Source organism: Choloepus didactylus, chromosome 15 (genome assembly GCF_015220235.1).
Source record: "Choloepus didactylus isolate mChoDid1 chromosome 15, mChoDid1.pri, whole genome shotgun sequence".
Classification (NCBI taxonomy): Eukaryota; Metazoa; Chordata; class Mammalia; order Pilosa; family Megalonychidae; genus Choloepus; species Choloepus didactylus.
Genome location: NC_051321.1, coordinates 87,289,099 through 87,311,187, shown reverse-complemented (window position 1 = coordinate 87,311,187; position 22,089 = coordinate 87,289,099). Strand labels below are relative to the sequence as shown.

Here is a 22,089-nt window from a genome sequence, read left to right as displayed (position 1 = left end):
TGGGCTCTACCCCTAGCCCCAGCTGAGGATCCCATCCTGTAGGAGACGTGGGCCCAGCTCTGCTCCCCTTTCCTGCCCAATTCCACAAGTCATCTGTCTCCTTAACCACCCAGCTTTCCTCCCCTCTCTGGGGGATTTAAGGAGAATCTTTCTCTTCCCCTGCACAGATGGCTTCTGACTTCACGGGGGAGTCTGCTTGGTTCAGCCACCCCAGGGCTGCTGCAGGAGCCCCCGAGAGCACCCAGGGACTGCTGGGAGCCCCAGCAACCTGCCATACAGCTGGCCTTCTGTAGGACCGTGTCCAGGTAAGGACACAAATGGACAGGCCATGGCACCTGGCCGTGGGGGCTTCTAGAGCCTTGGGGAGGGGGCTCATACCTGGTGAGCCTGGGTCTGTTGGCACTGCAGCTGGCATGGCTCAGGGTGCAGCGTGGCAGGAAGGCCACTCCTCAGCAGCCTGGGAATGAATGCACCTGACCATCACACAAGGGCAGGTGGTCACAGGAGCGAGGGGACAGGATGGACTCCCACAGCCAAGGCTAGAGGCCAAAGTCACTTGGCCGCCCTGATGGGACAGACACGTGTGTCAGAGGGAAACACTCTCAGGCACGGCAGATGCCTGGCTCTCCCAAAAGCCTTGCCCATCTGACCCCCAGAGCTGGAGATGAGCATAATGAAGTACACGCTACTTGGCCACATGCAGACCCAGCTCCTCCACCAACCCCATTGCAGGGCCGGGGCAGAGCTGCCCAGGAAGATAACCCCAGTCTATCAGTCTCGCCCTAGAGCTACAAGCCACTTGCCTTCTGTGGCTGAAGGTTTCCTACCCCCTCCCACCCCCACCCTGGAGGTGCCAATCTTCTGGGCAGGCCAGGAGTGAAATCTGTATCAGTCATTTACACTTCAGTATGAATTAGATGACCAATGCTATTCTCAGAGCATTTATCATTTAATCGATATTTACCAATCCTATCCTGTGCCGGGGGCCTGCAGAAAGAGTTAAAGATGAACAAGACATGCCCCTGGTTTCAGGCACCTACAGGCACGGAGAAGGCATGGGCACAGCTGCTCCAGAGGGAGAGACAGGGAGGTGTCACACGGAGGCCCTGACACCCGCTGAGGGGCTTGGCGCGGAGTAGGGCCCAGGGTCCAGCGTGGCAGGAGGGACATGTGGTCTCAGGCAGAGGTGGGAGACTGGAAGGGTGTGCACTAAGGCAGAGACACCCCGAAGCTTTGAGAAAGTGCTGGATTCCCCGTGGCTGAAGCACATGGTGGGTGCATGCCAGAGAGAAAGGGCAGGTGGTCTTGGGTACATTCAGCCTGCAATGCTAAGCTGAGTTGGGACTTTATTAATCAACAGGGGACAGAAGGGGTGATCTGGGGTGGGGCAGGGGCAGGCCCCCGCAGGTACCACAGGAGGCCCCAAGCCTCTGCCCCGGGAGCATGTGGGGGGCATGGAGGGGCAGGGGCACAGGGGCAGGGGTCCTCTAAGTGAGGCTGGGCCAAGCCCAGGGAGGTGGGCTGGCTGCATCTCCTCCCCTCAGAGCAGAGTCAGGGGCTACAACCAGGCAGACAGGAACAAGGTATCTGGGGACCACCGTCTCCTGCAGACACCCCACCCCAAGCTCATGTGCAGGAACTCTTTGTTTCTGCTAAAACCAGAGCATCTGTTTTTAGTGAGTAGAGCCCCTCTTTTTTGTTTGTTTGTTTGGTTGGTTTTTGCCTCTTAAACACCTAAATGCATTTGAAAATGGCCAAGCTAATAGAACATACATGGGAGAAATGCTTGTCTTTTCTGAGCTGGTGTCTAAGAACACAGTGATGTCCGAAGTCGCACAGCCCCCAGCCAGCCCCCCATGCAGGCAGCCTGTCTCCCGCTGAGGGGACTGTCTCTCTTCTCAGTCCACCGAGAGTTTTCAGTCAACTGTAACTTCTTCTACAGAAATCCTATTTGGCTTCCAAGTCACAGAAGATTGTTCTCCTTGGGGACTGCAGAGATGTTCCAAGTTTGCCTTCCAGAGATGACTGGAATTTGCTCAAAATGTAAAAAGAAAAAAAGGGGTGGTGCATAATGCCACGATCATCCTTGACCCTCAAATGCAAAATTAAAATCCTCAAGATGTTAAGAAATTTTGAAAATCTCATGGACATCTGTCCTCTTTACAGCAGAACATAAGCTTAAACATGTCCTCCCAGGAGAGCACTGTCTGTCCCAGAATGAGGGTCCCGGAAGGCTTAGATTATAAGACCTCCGAGACCCTGATGAGGGAGAGACCGTGAGTGGCAAGTGCAGGAAATACGTGATAGAATCTCCAGTGGGTGCTATGAAGAACGGATGGAAGCATGGCACGGCGGGCAGGCTGGCTTCTATTGTTGGGGGGGTCAAGGAAGCCCCCTGGGAGGGGCTATGACACAAGAAACCTGAGGGTCTGGTAGTCACAAGCCAGCTGCAAAGTGAGGGATGAGAGTCCCAGGCTGGGATAATGAGGCAGTTTGAGGAGCAACAAAGAGTCAAGTGTAGCCAGAAGGGGACAAGCAAGGGGGAGCGAGGTAGGAGATGGGGTGTCGGGGGAAGGCCGAGTTCAGGTATTTATGGCAGGAGTCTTTTTCTGCAAACGACAAGACAGTAAATATTCTAGGTTTGTGGGCCCTGCAGTCCCTGGGGCTACTCAGCTCTGCTGCTGCAATGATGAAAGCCGCCATCATGGACAACAGGTAATGAATGGGTGTGGTTGTGTGCCAATAAAGCTTTATTTACAAAGACAGGGGCCAGGCTGGATTTAGCCAGAGGACAATAGTGCACTGACCCTTGTTTTAGAGCCTTGGAGGTCAGGGTAGGGGCTTTTACTTTTATATCAGTGTGAGCTATTTGAGGGCTTTCAGCCTACAAGGAAAGAGATCTGTTTTACATTTGGACAGATCATTCTGGCTGTTATACAGAGAATGCATTGCAGGGGCAACCATGGAAGCAGAGAGACAAGTTTAAGACCCTGAAACTGGTTTAGGAAAGAGATAATAGAGGCTTGCTCTAAAGCCTGTGTCCCTGAGGCCGTGGTGGTAATGCCTGCTGCCCACTTGTGTCCCTGAGTCTCCTTCTCCTGGGTTCATGAATGGCACTTCCCCACCCCTGTGAAATTAGACGTGGCCCGTGATTTGCTCCAGTCAATAAACTATGAGTGGGAGGGAGATTGTCTCTTCCAGGTAGAAACCCCTAAGAACCAGTGCCCACTTTGTCCTTTCTTTCCCCTGCAGGGTGTGCCAGTTTGAATGTATTGTACCCCCAAAATGCCATTATCTTTGATGCCATCTTATGTGGGCAGGCGTGTTACTGTTGATTGGATTGTAATTCTTTGAGTATTTCCATGGAGATGCAACCCGTCCAACTGTGGGTGATAACTCTGGTTGGATGGTTTCCATGGAGGTGTGGTCCCACCCATTTGAAATGGGCCTTGATTGGTTTACTGGGGCACTATATAAGCTCAGACAGAAGGAGCGAGCTTGCTACAGCCAAGAGGGGCACTTTGAAGAACACACAGGAGCTGAGAGAGGAGCTGCAGCTTACAGAGACAGTTTGAAGATGGCCTTTGAAAGCAGACTTTTGCTCCAGAGAAGCTAAGAGAGGACAAATGCCCCAAAAGCAACTAAGAGAGACATTTTTGAGGAGCTGAAGCCTAGAGAGGAACATCCTGGGAGAAAGCCATTTTGAAACCAGAACTCCAGAGCAGATGCCAGCCACATGCCTTCCCAGCTAACAGAGGTTTTCTGGACTCCATTGGCCATCCTCCAGTGAAGGTACCTGATTATTGACGTGTTGCCTTGGACACTTTATGCCCTTAAGGCTGTAACTGTGTAACCAAATAAACCCCCTTTATAAAAGCCAATCCATTTCTGGTGTTGTGCATTCTGGCAGTATTAGCAAACCAGAACATATCGTGATGATGTTGCAGATTCTAGAAACTCTGTCCCGTTCGGTCCTTGAGTGAGGACGACATGGAACAGAACCGCTTGATGACCTGCAGTGTGAGCACACAGCATCAACAAAGAATAAACATTTGTTAGTTTAAGCCAGTAGGATTTGGACCTTGCTTGTCACTGAGGCATAACCTAGCTCATGCTGACCACCACAGTGGTAGATTGGGAGTTGATGCTAAGTGGCCGTGTTGAGAATAAATTTTCAAGGGACATGCTGATGAGTGAGTTGAGGGTGTTTGAGAATAAGAGAAATAGAGGCTAACTCCCAGGGAACTGGGCCTGGACGCCCAGTGAGCTATGGCACCATTTAAGGAGAAATGGAAGGCTGGGGAGGAGCTCAGGGTCTAGCATCAGCGTCTGGATTTAAATAATGGCTCATCCCTCACTTGCTGATAGACGTGGGCAACTGAACGACCCTTTTCATGGCAAGTTTCCCCATCTGTACAGTGCAGATAAAATTAGTGTATACTGCATTGCACCATCAAGAGGCTTAAGGAAGATAAAATTCAGGCTGACACCCTGGCTCATAGGAGCCCCAAAATGGACATTAGCTTCTGTCATTATCATCATTACCCATGTCACTATTATTACTATCAGGACCTAACGAGCTTGATCATTTTGTGTCCATCCCTTGTGCTTGGTCAGTCCCAGGTACCTTGAAAAGTCAAGTTTCCAGACCGTCAGAGCTGCCACAAAAGGCCCGGCCTGTTCTTTACGTCAGACCCCAGCCCAGATGCCAGCCCTCCTCTGGTCTCAGCTCCCACTCCTCACTGATTGTCAATAAGGGGAACCTTCTCCTGCTTCTGCTGCTTTCCTAACTGCAGATGGCCTGGACATGGGGCTTTTCTTTCCATAGTGAACCCAGAGTTGGATGGCATTCCTGGCTGGTGAGACTCAGGCACTGCTTTTCCTCTTTTCTGGATGTGCCCCTGCCAGTGGTAGGTGGAATCCCAGTGGGGGTCCCAGAAGACTACAGCTCAGCATTTGTGTGGGTCTGGTCACGAAAAGAACTGAAAACGTAAGCACAGTCTTGATATATTAGTTCTCACCAACTGCATCAAATGTTCAGTTTCCCAGGGAAGAGTCCCACGTTTGGGGGGATCTTAGTGAGTGCTGTGGTGTACGCCCCTGTGATGGTGAGGTTCATGTGCCAGCTTGGCCATGTGATGGTGTCCAGTTGTCTGGTCAAGCAAGCACTGGCCTAACAGTCACTGCAAGGACATTTGTTGCTGGTTAAGAAACCAGAAGGCTGGTTTATTAAATCATCAGTCAATTGATTGCATCTGTGGCTGATTATATCAATGAGGGGCGTGTCTTCCACAATGAGAGAATTCAATCAGCTGGATTTAATCCAATCAGTTGAAGACTTTAAGGAAGAGAGAGGACCTTTTTCTTCTTCAACTAGCCAGAGAAGCATTTCCTGAGGGGTTAATCAAACACCTTCATCGGAGTTGCCAGTTCGCTGCCTGGCCTATGGAATCTGGACTTGTGCATACCGACAGTTGTGTGAGACGCTTTTATAAAGTCTTATATTTACAGATATCTCTTGTTGGTTCTGTTTCCCTAGAGAACCCTAGCTAATACATCTCTGAAGCCCCTCAACCCCTTCAGGACCCAGACGCTCACTCCCCCAGCTGCTGGGAGTGCTGGCCGCAGACAGCTCACAGCTGAGACCCCTCTGGAGCTTGCACCCACCCAGGCACAGCCCCTTCCTGGGTCAGCCCACGTTCCTACTGGTCTGTGCAGGGGGCCGAGGCCTGGCCCTTTGCCTCAATCTGGAACTTCTCCCCAAGGCTGTGTGATTGACTGAGGTGCCTTCTAGAACTTTCTTGGGGCCCTACTCCTCCCACACCTAATCCTGCTTCCTTAAAGCTTCACAGATGGTGTTTCCAGGGTGCACCCCCATAAATTTCTTGTGCACAAATCTCAGCCTCAGAGCCTGCTTCCTGGGGAGCTCTATCTGCAGCAGGTTGGCTGCAGACACACAGAGCAGGACTGAGATTGAAGTGGTGTGGAGTGTTATCACATGGGGATAGAACATGCCGGGTGTGGTGGGGTGTGGAGGGGGCAGGGAGCACACGGAACACCTAGCTGGCCCGTGTCTAGGCGATTTAGGTCTTTAGGACTGAGCTTCTCCCCTGACCACCCCAGAGGGCTTGGGGAGATCCCGGGAGGCCCCACCATGGATTGTGTGCTGGGACCCTTCCCATTGGCAAGGTGAATCACCTATGGTGGATCTCTGGAAGGACACCTGCCACCTACAGGTGAGATCAACCCGTCACTAGAGTTGCCATGACCACCATCCCTCGCACCCTGACAGCTGCGGCCTGAATCAGGAGGGAGCCTTTGGACCCCGTGTCGGGCTCTGTGGGTCACCCTCATTGGGGACAGCCCCTCCCCCCAGACCGAGGACGCTCACTTCCCAGCTGGCATAGCACCCAGGTGATGGCAGTTGCTGGGGTGACAGGCCAGCAAGCCTGGCTGGGATTCTCATCACTCACCATCCCCAACCTGGCACTCAGGGTCAACCACAGGGTCCGGGGAAAATGGCTCAGTACAGACCTCAGGCACCTCTAGTGACTGGAGCTCTTACCAGGCAAAAGCTCTATGGCCTGGTTTGTCTCTGACTGTACTTTCTCTTCTCTTCTTTTAATCACAAAACTTCTCCTTTCTAGAGATTTTTGCTCTGGCCTGAGGTGGATGCTCAGGGTTTGAGATGAGACCCCAGTCTCTCAAGTTTCAGAGAGCAGACAAGTCAACATGGCACTGTCATCTGGACTCTTTGTCAAGACCAAAAACCCCAAGTGACAACTCAACAGGTGCAGGTCATTGGAAGCTGCGCCCTGATTTTTTTCTGGGGCAATTCTTTAGGATTTGCAGGAAGCAACCATTAACCACTGGTCCGTGAAACTTAGCGAGAAGAGATTCTTCTTTGGTTCTGCCCTTTAGGATAAGACAGAGATGATGTTGAAATTAGGTATTTCTTTGTTGGCTAAAATATTAAATTAACATAGATGAGTGGGGTGTTATACCATCAGAGACCCATATTTGTTCTTTCTGAATCTCTGTGATTGTATGTGATTTGAGACCAAAGAAGTTAGTGACTCTATTTGTCAGCTTTTGCTAGGCTATGCTACAGTAACAAACACCTCAAAAATATTAGTATGTTTCAACTACAAAATATTTATTTCCCTCTCCTGTAACATGTTCACTACAGCTCAGCTTTGGCTCTATTTCCACTTGTCTTTTTCATTTCACTCTAGGGAGTGACAGCCAAAACCTGGGGACACATAATCCTCACTCTCAATCAGAAATATTTGCTTCTCTTTCTTATGCATGAAAGTAATCGGTGACCTTATAAATCCCAGGCAATACTGCTGTTGGCTCCTTCAGGTGCAGCTATTGTGTTCTTCAGTGAAAATTCTCCCAGGAAAAGTAGAACAGAGAAAACCCATCTCCATGTTTCCCAGAGTCTACTCCAATCATTGGAGGAGAGAAATCAAGCATCAGAAATAGGCAGACAGTAGGAACCCAGAAGAGAGACAGAGGAGGAGAATCTCCATGTGACGGGAAAGCTCAGGAACCCAAGGATGGCCGCAGCCAGCCCCAGAATGCCAGGTCTTCAGGGTGAAAGGATCACATTGCCGACACCTTGATTTTGAATTTCTCTGGCCTCAAGCCAGAAGCCAGTACATCCTGGTGTTTAAGCCAACCTGTTGTGCGGTGTTGGGGAGAGCAGCTCTGGTAAGCTAACACACCTTGCTTCCAGGTACCATCTCAAGGGGTGTCGGGGCCCCAAGCCTGGGGTATATATGTGGGGATGTGGCAGGTCCATGAGCCATGGCATCTGCCTGTGTCCCCATCTGTGGAGCAGCAGGAAGTGGGAGAACTGGGGGTGCAGGTCCTGCCTGTGGCCAGCATGGGGAGGAGGTTCTGAAGAGGGACTGGGAGGCAGTGCCGAGGAGCAGAGAAGCAGCTGGGTACCAGGCTCTGGGCAGGGGGCAGAGGGGATGGCAGGGGGGCTGGTCTCCAGGTGAGGGGCTGAGAAAGGCCTGTGGGTTTCTCAACACATGGGTATCCCTGGCATGTTTGTCCCTATTCCCTTCCAAAAGCCCAGTAAAAATGGCAGTAAATAAGGAGAAATGAGGCAAAACCTTCCATGGACAGAGAGAATGGAGAGGAGAGGACAGCAACCAAATCTTGGAAGCAGGGAAGCATCTGCATGAGTTGTAATGATGAGCAGGTGAGTAAGTGGGGATCTAAGCAGGGGGCGGGGCTGGAGGAAAATGGATTTTGCCCCAGAGCCCCAGAAAGGGACAAGAATTGAAAGCACCAGGTCCTTCTGCAAGTGTTGAAAACGGGAGGATTGGTTCAAATTTAGTTTAGTATAAGAATATTTTGACCTCCTTCTCCCCTCCCCCAATCTATACAGACCAAAACAGCCTTTCCCCCACCCTGGCAGGAGATGGGACTCTACCCTCTAGCAAGAGGGACCAAAGGGGCTCTAGATTCAGGGACAATGGACCAGAGGAAGGGGGGGGCACCAGGCTGAAAACGGGGTGTGAGTGAAAGTCAACGTACTGAAAGCTGGAACCCAAACCTCTGCCCTCCCTCTCCCTGAAACCAGGAGCCGAGGGTATCAGCCTTATGCAGGGTTTCAGATGATGATTCTGCTCGGGGGATGCTGACCAGCCCAGTGGAATCTGTATAAACACAGACAGTCCGGAAACTTCCAATAAAATTGTCCAGCAAGTCATTGTACAACGAATCTTACTGTTGACAAGCCTCCTTCCTTCCACAGAGAGCACCCAATTTTATTTTAGAGCCTTATTCATCACATAAAAGTAAAAAAATGAAAATTAGCAATGATTTAGGGAAAAAAAAGAAAGAACTGGAGGAAACAGAGACAATTTAAGGGCCAGAAAAAAATGTTTAAAAAAATTACAAATAACATCTCCAGGAAATAAAAAAAGATATCACATCCATGAAATGTGTTCTGGGTGCTTAAAAATAATAATAGAATAACATTTGAAAGGACCATTTAGAGAATTTTAAAAGTACTCTTGGAAATTAAAACGGCAGATAACAAAAAAAAAAAAAAAGAAAGAAAAGAAAAGAAAATTCAGCAGAAAGGCTGAGAGAAATCTTCCAAAAGGTAGAAGATAAATGAAAAGATGGGATATAAAAGAGAAAAGCTATGAAAATTAAAAGAGCATTTCAAGGAAGTTTGTATTAGTTCCTATTGCTGCTGTAACATATTCCTAAACTTACAGTGGCTTAAAATAGTTCAAATTCATTTTCATGCAGTTCTGAGGACCAGAAGTCCAAAATGAGTTCCACTGGGCTAGTGTTGAGGTGCTGGCTGGGCTGGTTCCTTCTGGAGTCTGAGGGAAAACTCCTTTTCCTTGCCCGTCTCAGCTTGTAGTGGCTGCCTGCATTCCTTGGCTTGTACCCTCCCTCCAGTTTTAAAAGGCATCATCCGCTCTCTGCTGCCATCATCTCGTGGCCTTCTCCTCTGATTCTGCCTCTTATAAAGGCCCTTGAGATGACATTGGGCCCACACAGATCATCCAAGGTCATCTCCCCATCTCAATACCCTCAACTTAACCACATCTGCAAAGCCCCTTTTGCCACTTGAGTTAGCACTCACAGGTTCCAGAATTAGGACATGTGGGTAAATTTGGGGGACTATTAGTCAGCCTGCACATGGTCCATTATTGAATACAGAAAATTTAAAAAGAGAACAGAGAAAATATATGACAGGAAAGTATTCATGAAAATAATCAAAGAAAATTTACCAGATAGTAAGTTTGAAAGGCCCCACCGAGCACCCCCACATGAAATGAGACACCCACCACGGCACTCCAGCGATAAAAGGGAGATTCTGAAGGATTTTAGAGAGGAAACTGTCCTCGTGCAAAGGGAGAGGGCTCAGAATGGCAGTTCTGTGAACCAGAAGGCAGCAAGCAGCAACTTCCAGCACTGAGGGTCAGGAATCTCCAACCAAACCATCACTCAAATATGAGGGTGGAATAACTATTTTGTGCTTGTACAAGCTCTCAAAACATTCTCCTAACACAAAACCTTTCTCAGACAGTTACTGGAGGAGGCACTCCAGCAAAACAAGGGAGAAAACCAAGAAAGAGACGTTGGAATCAGCAATCAGGAACCAAATGCAGAGAAGGAAAAGGGCTCTCCCAGAACCCCCAAACTACAGTGGGGCAGAAGCATGGGGAGCAGCCATCCTAGGGGCTCAGGAGGAAAGTCAGCAGTGAGGATGGAGGCTGGGCCATCTCAGGTTGTATCTGCACACGCTGCAAGGAGAGCTGCCTCTGGCCTCAAGTCTGGGGTGCGGGGGTGGGGGGATAGTGACTGGAACATAGAATAGTAAACAAATGAAGAAACATGGCCAGTATTTATTCCAAGTAAAACAAAAAGTTGTTCAGAGTAAGAAATGTGCACTACATGGTTTAGCTGTGAATAATACTAACATAGTTATAACTATGTTCATATCAAATAGTGATTTAGCCAAAAGTTACGATATAATGATCATGAAGGGGGTTGTGGGTCCCAGAGAGTGTGCGCACGCACACACACACACACACACACACACACACACACACATCAAGGTTGGTTTAAATGAATTAAATCTTCATCTTCCATAGTAGGAATTCATTATAAAATATTTGAACTGGAAAAATCAAGAGTTGGCATCATAAGCATGTAAGGGGGAAAGCACCAGAAGAAACAGCAAGAACTTTAGGTGGTTGCCTCTGGGAAGTGGGAATCAGAAGTGGGGATGGGGAACACTGTTTCTCATTATAAGTCTTGCAGAACCATCTAACTTTTAAATGATGTACATGTATGACTTTCAAAAACATAGATTTAAAACAAAACATACCAAGTAATAACAAGAAAAAGATTAAATAGACAAAGTCAGCACATTTCAAACTTTTAACCAAAACATCTCTAGTGAGTGAATAAGTTATTTGGGGCATTTGGGACATAGACCAAAAAGTGGCTGCAGTCTAGAAAATTCTTTGAAGTCTCACTTAGTATCTTTAAAAGTCACACAGAAGCTTTCATTCTTTATAATACATCCCAGCTTGTTTTTATAGCATGTGGCACAAGGCTTTTTGCTCTTTTATTTTCTCATTTCCTCTCCCCCTGCCGGCTCAGGCACACACCAGGTGAGGGTGACTGAGAAACAGACGTTATTTTAGTCTGAAAACGTCCAAGAGGTGCCCACAGGCCAGTTGATGGGAAATGTCTGATCGTCTTTCAGCGGCTAAGGACAAGCCCTGTGAAGACCCCACTTTCCTGGCTCCTCAACCCCAGGGTCCAGGCCTGGTCCTGCTCGGCAGGGAGCTGGGGGAGCCCAGGGACTGACCCCCAGCAGAGGGCAGGGAGGGACCCCCTTGGGGGAGCAGCAGGAAAACAAGGCCATGGGGGAGGGGAAGGAGAGTGGAGCCCTGGGAGGAAGAGAAAGCTCAGTCTCAGCACACGGGAGACCAGGGGGTACCCCAAAGGACTAGAACCATTGAGGGAAACTGAGGACAGTGGACAGAGAAGAGAAACCCACCCCAAATCTCCAACTCCTCTTGTGGATGCTGAAATCCCTGCAATAGAACAACTCCCAGCAGTTACAGCGTTTGGGGGTGTCTCCTTACACAATAGGGGTTTGTAAAATAAACAGTGTTTTCCATCAGTTACCTTTGTTGGTGATTGATGTGCAACATTTGTCTTGGGGCTCAGTAGACCCTCATATTCTCCCAGAGATGCTAGTAACCCAGTTTAAGGAGCATGGACATCACAAACAGGAAAGCAAGTTTGGCAGGATAATTCATTGAGACATGATTGTGTAGTTTGTTCTCTATTTGCTCTCCCTCTTCCTTTGCTATGAGGTCAGCCTTTGAGCTCCACCCTCCTGGGAGGGTGACAGAGCAGGGCAGAAAATAGAAACTGCCCCGAGATAATCCTCATTCATTCCTGGCTTTTCTTCTCCAGGTGTGGTGAAGGTGTGATGGTAGGAAGAAGGGATTTAGCTACAGGAGACAAGTGGGATCAAATTCTTGCCCTACAACTCTCTCCCTCTCCAACCCATTATGTCCTTCCATGGTCTGTCTTTACAGTCGAGTATTGTTCTCAGTGGTCAAGGCTGAGCCCCTTTTCCCAGGCTTAAAGCTTCCATGTGGGGAGTGACACCGCTGCCTCCTGCCCACCCTGCAGGTGCTGGTGACAGCTTCCAGGGCACTCTGCTATTTGGGAGGAGCTGAGCCATTGGAAGGCAGCCCCCACAGAAGACTCACTTCCTCCTTGCTGCCCCCACCCCTGCCCTGGGCCAGTTTGACAGCCCTGCCCACCCACAGCTTCTCTTAAGTGGACCGTTCCCAGGTGTGACTGGTGCAGGGAAGACGCACCACCTGTGCTGAGCATGGAGCTCAAGCCCACTCCTCAGGGGGCAGGGTCTGCAAAGGAGCCGCCACCCTTTCTCCACTTATCTGCCTCCTACATCTCATTTCTCAGTTATATACGAGCATAGTACTCATGGGATGTAATTTATGAGTCCCTCCAAACCTTTACAACCCCATGTGTCAGGCACGGTGCCCGGAGCTCTCTAAATGAGTTGTGACATTCAATCCCCACAACTCTCTGGGGTCGAGGTTATGACCCTGTGGGTTTGTGCCTTGGTCCCTGTCATCCCCAATCCTGCCCTCTGCTCATGCTAACAAGCCAACCGACAGGCTCCCATCTCAGGGTCTGGCTGAGGAATCCCTGAGATATTATCCAATCGAAAGACTTCATTCCCTGGAGAGCACTGAGCAAATCTTGGCTGTAGATGTTGTCCTGACGTCCATGGCAATCCCATTGGGGTCTCTTGGGTCTGTCTTCCCTACTTGTCTCACTCTTCCCGTTCTCCTCAGATGATTTCATCACCAGAAGCCTTTGATTACCATCTCTGCACTCAGATTTATGTCCTTGGCCCAGACTCACACATCCTATAAACTTACTGTTTCTCCTCTTGGCAGTCTCATAGGCATCTAAAATTCAGCATGTCCGAATCAGCCTCTGCGTTTTCTTTCCCAACACTTGCTCCTCCAGAATTCTCCCTCTCAGTCAGTGACATGGAACTCACCCATTTCCTCAGGCCGGACACAGCTCCCTCTCCCTCATGCCCAGACCTAACCAGGCCCCAGACCCCGGCCACCCAGCCTGCCTGCATCCTTTGTGTCCATCCATCTGTGCAGCACAATGTCATTTTTTTGCCTGGATTAATGTGATAGCCCCTTAACTCATCCCCCTCTTTCCAGCAAATTCATTCCAGCTTGTATAATAGTTTTTAAGACAAATCTGGTCATGTCACTCCTTTGCTCAAAACCCCTCATCATCTTTCCAATGCATTAGAGAATTCCAGATCCCCAGCAGGGGCCCCCAGGCAGAGCTGGGCTGGCCCCTGCCCACGTTTCAGACCCTCGTGGGAAAGTCTCTCCTTTGAAATTTGAGGTCCAGCCACTGAAATCTTCTTTTGGTGCCTGAAGCACCAAGCTTCTTCATAAGTCAGAGTTTCATGTGTCCCTTTTGCCTGGCGTCTTCTGCCAGCTCCACCTGGTCACCTCTATCCCATCTTCGGTTCTCAACTTCAATGTCACTTCCTGGGGAAAGACCCTTTACCCACTGGACTAGCTTGAATACCCCTACCACTTGCTTCTATGTAAAAGAGATGACCAAAAAGCATTTTTATGGGCACATCTTATGACTGTAATTTTGACATATTATTTTCACTTCTCTCTATAAAGACAGTCTTCCCTCTGCCCCAGTGCCTTGTACCGTTCTAACATTTAGCGGGTGGTTAAGAAATATTGATGGAATGAATTACTTGGAAGTGGCTATGAAAGTAAGATACAGAAACAATGACTGAATTCATTTTTAAAGACAAAAGATAAACTAAAGCTCTTTCAAAAAGTTTTAATATACATAAGGTATATTCTGGAAATTTCTTCCTAACTTTTCAGCCCAGGTTCAATCATCATTGAGTGGGTACCGGTATTAGGGCTCTCCAGAGAAACAGAACTAACAAACAGGTTATATATGTAAATATGTATGTATATATGTAAATAATAAATATGTAAATATTTTAGATTAATTATAGAAATTGGCTTACATGACGGTGGGGTTGGGTGATTCTAAATTCCACAGACCAGGCTGCAAATTAGGAACTCCAATGAAGACTTAGATGACTTCCCTGGGAGAAGCTGCTGGTTGAAGTTGAGGTAGAAATTATTCTTTCTGACTGCTGAAATCATCAATTCTCCCTTTAAGACCTTCAACCATTGATCGTAGATGCAATCAACTGACAGTAGATGCAAATCCATCTATGAAATACCCTCATGGTAGCAATCAGGCCAGCGCTTGTTGACCTAACAACTGGAAGCATCACCTGGCCAAGATGACACATGAACTTCACTACCACAGTGCCCCTGAGCACAGAGATCAGGTTCCATGGGAGTTACAGTGCTGACTTCTTAGCTGCCCAGTGAAGCTGAACAATGAACGTCATCCAGCCCATGACATATAGCTTAGCTGTGGAAACACAGCCCCTCACTCATCTCACCAGGGCCTAGGAGAATGCTTTGGAATAAAAAGGTAAAAAGATCTTTGGACAGAGACTCCATGGGCAGGCCACCTCCTTCCATGTCAGAGCTGGGGTTCCCAAAGAGAAGTGGGTTTCCCACACTCAGTCATCCTAGCAAGGGGCCAAGGCCAGTTCAGGAACTGAGGTCAGTGACCGGGGAGGAGGCATGGGGTCTTATGTGGAGCACTCCCAAGGAGGGGGGCACCACTCTGCAGGAGAATGACCACCTTTTCTTCCAGGTACCATGAGCTTCCCCACCCCAGGAAGTACAGCCACAAGGTTGCACATCCCAGTAGGCTGGCCCCAAAGCCCCTTTAATACAGAGGAGAGAAAGTGGCCAAGCCATTTTGTTTGTACTCTTTGGTTGTTATTTTTGATGGTGACCCTTGAGAATCCCATGAGTTTTCACACACCAAGGACTGTAAAATGGTGTGCATGGTGGGAGACCAGAGCCAGAGCTCCAGCTCAGAGTGCAGGGGGGACAGTTGCACCTGATGGCTTCGACCAGAGCAGAATGAGCACCCAGGACCCAGAGAGGGTTGGGGAGGGATTTGGAAGGCCCTCGGCATAATCTGCCCCAGGGCAAGCCTCAGGAAACGCAGGCACAGGTAGCAGGGCTCATTCAGTTTTCCCTTTCCCTCCCTTCCCTCCCCTCCCCTCCCCTTCCCTTCCCTTTTCCTTCTTTCTTCCTCCCTCCCTCCCTCCCTTCTTCCTTCCCTTCTGCTGAGGGCTTTTGGATCAGAACCAGGAGATGGTGCTAGGACCCTTTCAGACCCTCCGCCTCCATGGGTAGCCCAGGCGGGCCCTGCTCCCAGGGGAATTGACCCTCAGCCCCGAGAATGATCTGCGGTTGAGAACACCTGCCAGAGACACTTGGACAGCCCCAGTGTGCAGTGGGGGGTGGACGCGGCTCCAGGGCAGCCCTGTAGACAGGGACACGGGGTGCAACCAGGACTGATGTCAGACATGGATTTACCTAGAGGCTAAGGATGCTTACTGGGCAGACCCCAAATTTGCATGGCCCCCTTCCAAGGGCACTGCAGAAATCCTAGCCAGGTAAGTAAGACAGCTTTCTCTTTTCATTGGCACTGCTCCTCTATCTCATCCCCAACCCCCATGTGTCTTCAAATGGCCCCGGTGTGGCCCCAGGCAGTTTTGAGGATCCAGCTAGAGAGAAGAAAACTTGGGAATATGGCATTTAAACAATTATTTGAAAAATGTTTCTCAGTGTTTCAGAAAAGCAAGTGAGAAGGTATAGTCTCCCAGTTTGGACAAAAATATATCTTTTTCATATTTAAATTTTTAAATTAAAGAATTGAGAGAAAATTCAGATAAAAATTAATGCACTATAAGACAAAAGACACAAAGATAAGCAATCGAATTAACAGAAATTAGTAATCAAGTTAAATTTTTTGGTGTCCAGATTTTACCATCAAGAGACAGAAGTAAATCTCTATTAAAAATGATAAATAGGATACAGATTGCTTAGTAATTTAATTCATTAAGACGAATTAGTCCTATGAAGACTCTGGGAAAATATTTGAATTTCTTGCTGAAACGCATTTAAATTTCTTGGCCAAAATTGATGATCACAAAGAAAACACATAAAAGTCATTACAACGTGGACATTGGTGGTGAATTGAGAGAATATTTAACATTAAACACTGTGCAAGAAAACTTAAAATGCTCTGAAATCTTACAGCCCATATTTGATTGAAACTTGATACCATGTACCCAAATTTGACAACAATGCTAAAATATATATCATGCCACCAGTAAGTTAGGAAGTTGAAAGGAACTTTTCTAAACTATCAAAAATTCAACAACAAAAGAAAAACCAAAAAACAATTTTGATCACCTGTGCCAGAGGTGAGTGTGAATTATGTTTCTACTGTGACTATATTATCATATTAAGGGAACAGCAAAAAGTATGCAGCCAAGGACGTAAGAAGGAAAGTATTTCAGAAGTATTCCAGAAATTAATTAAAAATTATGTTTTTGGAGGGGTTTCTGACATTTATGGTATTTCTTAGCTATTTAGAAATTTGCAATTTACTGTAATTCTTGCCTCATTTTAAATAAATGTTCAGCTTTATAGCTAATTTTTTATTCCTGATTTTATATTCTTTTCCTTAAAGGAATTGCCCAAATTGAGTAAGGAATAATAGAGCCTAGATGGATAAGAACACAGAGTCCACACAGAAGCAAACCCTCCACATCTGCAGACAGCCTCACTCCAGGAAACCCCCTCATGATCTGGGGTGCCAAGAAAAACCCCATCACCAAAAAAAAAACAGTGCCTTGCATGGAGGAAGTGAGCTCTCTGTCCCTGGAAGCATTCAACAGAGGGTACAGGACTCCAGCAAGACAGCTAGTCACTAGATTCACCTTTCTCTCAGCTGCAGCCCTGATTCTATTTAAAGACTGATGATGGGTGTGGTCACACTCCTGGAGAGCAAACACAGCAACTTGAATCTGCTGGAGGGCAAGTTGGCAACAAATAAACATAGGTTTCTGCCCTGTGACTCCCCGTCCAGGAATCTATAAATAGAAATGATCAGACATTCAGGCAAATGTCAGCCAAAAGAAATTGCCACAATGTTGCATATTACAATGCTAGGAAAGCAACAGTGTTTAAAAACACAAAATAAACAGGCATCTGTTATTTAGGCTTGCCGTTTGAGTATCTAGCTATCTGGCGTTAGAAGATATTTACCAGAATATTTAATAAAATGTTTCTGAGTGGTGGAATTATGAAATTTGGGGTGATTGCTACTTTTTTCTTCTTTATGCAGACAGATATAAATAGATATATAGATGACAGATATAAATGATAGGTAGACAGATAAATAGATAATGGATGATAGATGATAGATAAAACAAACACAGATGACTTAGATAATCAGGAAAAACTGTATTTTTTAAATGAACCAGTTATGAGAAGAAAGCAGACACCCAAGCTCAGGGGCCGACACACCTCCCACACCAATGTCTGTCTTCAAAACAAATGATAAATGTCTTCTGCAAAGAAGGAAGTACGCCCCACCCACCTCCTTTCTCCAAGATCTCTGGAGCCTTCACCCAGACACCTTTATTCAGCTGGGCTTGTAAATTGGGGGCACCCCTTGTGAATTCCTCACATTGTCAAGCGAGGGGCAGCCTTCCCCGGGCTGGGGGCCGTGCTGGTGGCCTCCCCGCACCGGAGCCCATGGAAAAGCCAGAAACACGTGGCCGGGGCTGGGGCGCAGCCTGGCAGCAGCCAGGGAGCCAACAGGGCACAGAAGCCTGAAAGAGGGGACATGTGGGGGGAAACAGGAGATGGGCTCAGTGACCTCCGTGGTTCTGCCTCTGCCTTCTGAGCCTTTCTACCCACAGGGACCCCGTGGGACCCGGCGTTCTGTGACCTGCAGGGCGGCAGTGACGAGTTTGCCCGTCGGGTATGACTGCGATCATTGCATTTCTGGCTGGACGGCTCCATGTCGTTCATTCTGAAATAAAACTGCCTTCTCTGAAGTCTCTGCAGGTCGCTTTTGAAACAAGGCTGGGATTATGTAAATGTGTAAACTATAAAATATTTGGTGGGCAAGATTTTTTATGCAGAGGTGGGGAAGGGAGAAGAGGGTACTCTGCACCTTCCGCGTGACAGGGGTGTGACGCATGGGCTCCGGGGGTCCACTGGCCTGAAGGGGGGTGGGCAGGCACACCCAGGGCCCCCACCCAGGACAGCCAGCCCCCACCCCCACACTCTGGAGAAATGCATGGGGTGGGGGGGTTCCCCGGCACAGGGGACCCCACCTGGGAACTCCAGTGGGACTCGGCATAGCAGGGGTCTCCGTCGGCCAGGAGGGTGCAGAGGGGTCAAATGAGAGGCCACCGTGGGCAAGGGGCTAAGGGCTGTCCAGGGCAGGGAGGTCACTAGCAGGGGGCAGGTGACACTCAGGTCACCTTGGAGGCCACTGGCAGGGAAGGAAGTCCCCAGGGTGTGGCCCACCAACCCCAAACTCCCAGAGGCTCTGCCACTACACACCCTCCCAACCCCCTGACCCCGACTTTCATTTCAGGAGGCAGCGGGTGCAGGCTTTGAGCTCCATCTGGAGAATTTTAGGAGTCAGGGAAGAATGGCCGACACCTTGGGGTGCTGGGGAAACTGAGGCCCCTGCAGGGGAGGGGCGGCACATTGAGAATCCTCAGCTGCTGAAGGCAGATTTGGAAGCAGCTAGAAAACCACACTGCACTTGGACGGGGTTTGGCTTTGCCTGCAACCCCCACGGGGGGCATTTTCCCCCAAATTGCCTGTTTATGGGCTTCCAAACCATCCACTTGGAAGCACCTCATCACCAGCTCCTAATGAAATCCACTCGGGGACTCCAACCACATCCCCACCTTCGCTAATCCCAGCAGCCCCTTGGCCAGGTCCCCACACACTTGGGGGAGTACCGCCCCAGCCATGTGAAACCAATCTCCCCGTCGGATGCCGGGAAATGGTTTGCAAAGCTCTGATATTTATTACTTTCCAAATTTATCATGGCTCAGTCTTCCAACATGGAAAAATGTGGTTTTGATTTTATCGTCAGTGCATCCCACACCCCCAGACCGGGTCATGCTGAAGCTGGCCTGGGTCCTGGAGAAGGGGGAGCTCTGGGCTCGGGGATGGGGGGCTGCCATGTGACCCGGGCCGGGGGAGGGGGCCCCAATCTCTGCCCCTGAGGACCCTCCCACCTCGGTCCTCTCATAGCCTGTGAAAGAGGGAGCGCGTCTCCAGGCTGGCGAGGGCCTTCCCGAGTGTGTTTTCCTGGAAAATGTTATCCTCTCTGGGGAGACACAGCAGTGGCCACTGGAACAGGTTACCTGTGAGCTCCTGGCCCCATGTCCCCGCTCTGCAGGCACTAGGGAGCGGCCATGACCCCTGCACCCAGCCCTGCCCACAGGGGTCTCCCAGCCTCCTGGGTGCTGGATGAGGAGGGACCGCCAGGCACCCTCAGGCCTGTGGGGCCGGCCCAGCTGTGGGCACTCAGCGGGGTCCCACGTCAGGGGCCACCGTGCCAGGGCAGCCGGGCCCGAGCCCCACAGCCTGGGTGGCTACGACAACAGAAATTCATCTCTCAGCTCTGAGGCCAGAAGTCCCAGATCCAGGCATCGGAGGGCCACGATCCCTCCAGAGCCTCTCAGGGCAGATCCTTCCTGCCTCTTCCAACATCCAGTGACCCCAGGACTTCCCTGCCTTGTGGCTGCATCACTCCCATCATTACTTCCGTCACCCCGTGGTCACCCTCCCTCTGGATCCAAACTTTCTTCCTCTTACAAGGAACCAGACATCATGGGGTTAATGCAGCCTGAACTCATCTACACTAATTACATCCGCCAAGACACTGTTTCCAAATACAGACACTTTCTAAGGCTCTGGGTGGACCTGACTCTTTGGGGGGGGGGGGTATTGAACCCATTTCAGGAGAGCAGGCTCCCAGCTGCCTCTGTCACTCCTCTCTCTTTCCCTTATTCTCTCTCTGCCCCCCACACCCCCCCATCCCCTCCAGCCTCGGTTCCTCTGTGCTCCGGGCAGCCCGGGCCCCGCCTGGATGCTCTGCCGCTGTACCCCACCTTGCTCCATCCCGCACAGACCCCTCACCCTGCCCCCTCCTCGGGGCTGTGTCCTGACCCCTGGGAGATGGGAGCACCCCACCCCCACATTCCTGCCTCCCTCTCAGCTTTGGGTTCAGAACAGCCCTAACATCGGTCTGGGGAGCTTGCAGTCTGTGCAGCAAGGAGGAGCTGCCCTTTGCCAATCCCCTTCCTCTCCCTTCAGGGAGGAAGGAGCCTCCTCCATGTAGGGTCAAGGTGGGGGCCATCAGCTCTGGCCTTCTCGCTCCCAGGCTGAGAGCAGGGAGGCTGAGCTGCTGGCAGCCCCCGGGTCACCTGCCCGAGCCCTGTGACTCGCTCACTCTTTGGGGCTGGTCCACACACTCATCTTGCTCCCAGACCTCAGGTCTGATGACCTCGGGGTCTCTCACATCTTTCATGCCCTCCCTCCAGGGCACCGGTTGGAGGATCGCAGCCAGGTTGAGGGGCATGGGCCAGGCATGAAGGGTTGGGGGGTGGCAGCCTGTCCGTGTCGGGGACCATGTCCAGGGCTGTCAACAGTGGGCCTGAGGAGGCCCAGCAGGGAACTTCAGCAGCAAAGGAAGAGGCCGTAGGGAGTGGTGGGGCCTGCGGTAACACTTGTACAAACTCGATAGGGCGACTGCTCTTCTTCCACTCACTGCTGTCTGATCCTCTCGTTTCTCGATAGAAACTGGGAATCTGGAATCATATATGAAATAAACCACACTTTAAACATTGGGACAGAATTCCAACTTTTTAAAGAATTGCTCTGCAAGCCAAACCAAACACATCAACAGGAGAAGGGTAACTGCCCCCCACCCATCAACTCCTAACAGCCCTCACAGGTCCCCAACACATGCCCTTTGCTCCCCACCTGGGCCAGGAGCTCTGCCTTCCCTGGAGTCCCCATGACACTCAGGCGATGCCCTGCACCCTGACCCCACAAACCCACATTGTGGTCCAGGCCTGTGAGCTGGTCAGTCTGCTCTTGGCCTGTGGACCCCTGAGAGCCCTCTCTTATCCTTCCCCACAACCGCATGGCTAACCACAAGCAAAGCTGAGGCGGTAAGGTGGCCCAAACCATAAGAAAGCACCATGGGGGCCCAGCTGCAGACAGACAGCTGCTTGCTTAGGTTTCTTTCCCCTTTGTTACTGATGCTGTTGGTGATGTTTAAACAAAGCTACTCCTTCGTGCCTGCACTCAAGCCGGGCCTGTGGCTCGCTGGGCACACAGCAGATAGGGCCACGGAGAAAGCTCTTGGCCTCCAAGTCAGCTCCTGCCTGCACAGGGCTGGCCCCACAAGGCTGAGAGAACGTGGGCCACCCCTGGCTGCTGAGTGGCCTGGGCAAGTGGCCTCAGCTCAGCCAACCTCAGCTTTGTCATCTGTAAAATGGGAACATAACTACCTCGGGCTAGACAAAAGGGATAAACTGAGGCGTATCCCCTCCCAGCTTCCCTGCAGAAGTCCCCGGATAATCTGGATGCTGGCTAACATTTATCAAACTCTACCATAGGCAAGGTACTGGATAAGGGCTTACATACGTCATCTCTAGCCCTCCCGGTTGCCTTGCAGCGGGGTATGATCCTCCCACACCCCTGCTTCCCACTTTCCAGGTGATACTCTGAGCCCTGGAGAAGTGAAGCTGTTGGCCCTGGAAAGGTCAGATTCCAGCTTGGTTGGTCTGAGTGTAGATCCAAAAAGTACCAGGGCAGGTCTTGAGGCCACCCTGCTGGTTCTCTTGCCCTAGAGCCAATCCCACCCCACCCTGGTGTCTGCATCCAATGTGCATACCGGTGACAGAGCACCCCCACAGGGGCTGGTGTGCAGGTCTGCCACAGCCTACCCCCTCCCACCCAGCTCTCACTTTCTGGGACATTGGCCTGC

At 50.1% G+C, this 22,089-nt stretch overlaps 1 pseudogene; it reads left to right on the top strand.

Annotated features, from left to right (window-relative positions):
* The first annotated feature begins 20,723 nt into the window (after nt 1-20,723).
* Nucleotides 20,724-22,089, top strand: part of LOC119509975 — an 86,685-nt pseudogene continuing 85,319 nt past the window's right edge.